A 3,111-nucleotide genomic window follows, 5' to 3' on the forward strand; every position below is an offset into this window, starting at 1 on the left:
CCTTCAGTTTGGGTTGTCTGTGTTCCACGGTCGTCTGCTGTTGCGAAGTTTTCTGATTCATAAAGTCCATTCAGATATATCACTTGCACTTAACATTGTAAAAATAATTGGTTTGGGATCATCTGACTGAAAAGCCCTATTCTTGCTACGCTGTCATGTTTAAGAGAATGGACGATGCAGGGAGAGGGAAGAGGAAGACAAGTGGCTGGTGCTGGTTGCTTCCTCTTAACAGTGGAGGCCTGTTGCTGCTCATTGTCCTGAGGTCTAACCTAAGTGTAACATGGACTCATACAGTGAGATTATCTAAACATAGCCTGTTGAACTGTGTTAAAATGAGAAGTTATAAGCAAAATTCATGCCTCTTGGTTGTGGCATCCTTGGATCAGTGTGCCCCTTGTTGCCTGCTGTTCCTGGCTTCCTTGTTCCCAGATTAGCTGCTGAGCCATCCTTGGCTTGGAAAATGCTGAAGCCTGCAGCCAGGGACACTGCTAAGGAATCCAGTGGAAGGGGGTGAGAGAAGGGTGGTGTGAGGCTGGCCATTCTCCCTTTCGGGAACCTCCTGTAATGTCTCATAATGGCCTGGGATGCAGTGAGCCTCGAGGTGGAAGTCCCATTGCTGGACCACCCAAGAGACACATTGACCATGTCTCAGCACTAGCAAAGTATGAGCACACAAAAATGATGTTTAAAAAAGGGAGAACTTGAAATAAAGTAGGGGAAAAATTAGAATTTTGTGTCTTGTTATGCTTATTTATGGTCTAGTGTTGATACTATTTGGAGTGACTTATGGGTTGGGTCCATAGTGTCTTTAGTATCAAAGTCTTAATCTGGTTCTGGTTAATAGATTTTTTCCTCCTCAACCTGTAGGTTTTTGGATACTGAATTGCTATAAGACATAGATTCTGCTGGTCCATAAAACATTGAAATTGTATTAGGTATGTTTGAGTGTATATTCATGCATACAGACTCCAAGCAAGACAGATTCATTTTGATGCCTGCACATAACAGACTCAATCTTTTTTTTTTAAGGAATATTGTTTAAATTAATTAATTAAGTCTGTTTTGGGTCTTCCTTGCGGTGCACGGGCTCTCTAGATGCGGCTCGCAGGCTTCTCTAGTTGCAGCACACAGGCAACTAGGGCGCACGGGCTCAGAAGTTGCGGTGTGCGGGCTTAGTTGCGGTATGTGGGATCATAGTTCCCTGACCAGGGATCGAACCTGGGCCCCCTGCATTGGGAGTCTTTACCACTGGACCACCAGGGAAGGTCCCTCAATCTTGATATTAAGCTAAAAAAGGCATTGGGATAATTTAATTACATGCCTGAGGGCTTTTATGTTAGTCACATTTTGGACTTTTGCCTTGCAATTTTAAATTTGGAGCTGGTAGGTATCTTAAATCAGTCTTATTTCTCTTGGTTACATATGTGATGAAACTAGGGATCCACCTCAGAATTTTGGGAAGCCTCTTCAAAACTTCACCTAGAAATACAGTTATTCAGGTCAAACTTGGATATGCTTAGTTTCTGCAGCATGGTTTTTGTGCTGCAGCATGTCATGGAAACAAAAGATACATGGGAATCAAACTTGATTTTTTTTTTTTTTTTTGGAATAGAAGTAAATGCTGTTGTGGGTTGAATTGTGCCTCAAAGATATTGTTCAAGTTCTAACCCCAGTACCTGTGAATGTGACCTTATTTGGATATAGAGTCTTTGCAGACGTAATCAAGTTAGGATGGTCATACTGGATTTGGGTGAGCCTTAAGCCACTGCCTAGTGTCATATGAAGATGGAAATTTGACTTCTGGGTACATATCCAAAGGAGATAAGATCATTATCTTGAAGAGATATTTTCACCTCCATGTTCATTGTCACATTATTTACAGTAATCAAGGCATGGAAACAACCTAAGTGTCAAGTGGATGAATGGATAAAGAAAAAATATATATACAATAGAATATTATTCAACCATAAAAAATAAAGAGATCTTGCAATTTGGAACAACATGGAGGGACCCTGAGGGCATTATACTAACTGAAAAAAGACAGAGAAAGACATATTCAGTATCATCTCATATGTGAAATCTAAAAAAACCAACTCAGAGTTGATTGGTGGTCCCTAAGGGTGGGGGGTGGGCTGAGAAATGGGTGAAGGTGGTCAAATGGTACAAACTTCCAGTTACAAGTTCATGATGACTACAGTTAACAATACCATACTATTAGAAAGTAGCTAAGATCTTAAAAGTTCTCACCACACATACACTCATATACACACACAAGATAATTGTATGAGGTGACAGACGTGTTCACTAACCTTATTTTAATTATTTCTATATATATAGGAGTATCAAATCATTGCATTGTACACCTTAAACAAGGTTATATGTCAATTATATCTCAATAAGCCTGGAGAAAAGAATGGAAAAAGGGGGGGTGGGTGTTTAGACACATGAGACACAGAGACTGTCACAAGACAACGAGGCATGGATAAGAGTGATGCGCCTGTAAGCCCAGGAACCCAAGGATTGCTGGCTTCCACCAGACACTGGGGCGGAGGGGTGGGGGCAGCGGGGGGAGGGGGGCCAGCATGGAATAGTTCTCCCTCAGTCTCCAGAAGGAACCAACCCTGCTAATACCTTGACTGCGGATTTCTGGCCTGACCTGTAGGAGAATAAACTTCTGTTGTTTTAAGCCACCCAGTTTGTGGTAACCTGTTACGGTGGCCACAGGAAACTTACATAAATGCTAACGTAGAAAACTAAAATCTAGATCTATGACCCCCATTTTAATTTAATAAAGTCTCTTTCCCCCCCTAAGTTTGTATAGAAGTAAAAAAAAGGTGTAGTGAGACATAGCCCACAGTCAGATACGAATCATACAAAAAAGGTTTGTTTGATGCAATCTGAGCAGAGAAATGCTTTGGCCTCTAGCCAGAGCCTTGAGGTTTTCCTTTTATTTCTTCTCTCTCTTAAAAAAAAAGAAAAAAGTTTCCTGAAAGTGAGCTTATTAATTATTATGCTTCCTCAAAAAAGGAGTTCACAGATCCTTTGCCCACCTGGTCCTAGGTGAAATGCAGCAAAAACCGAGTTTGAAAGGACAGCCTTCCCCATGTTTCA

Source organism: Eschrichtius robustus, chromosome 16 (genome assembly GCF_028021215.1).
Source record: "Eschrichtius robustus isolate mEscRob2 chromosome 16, mEscRob2.pri, whole genome shotgun sequence".
Lineage (NCBI taxonomy): Eukaryota > Metazoa > Chordata > Mammalia > Artiodactyla > Eschrichtiidae > Eschrichtius > Eschrichtius robustus.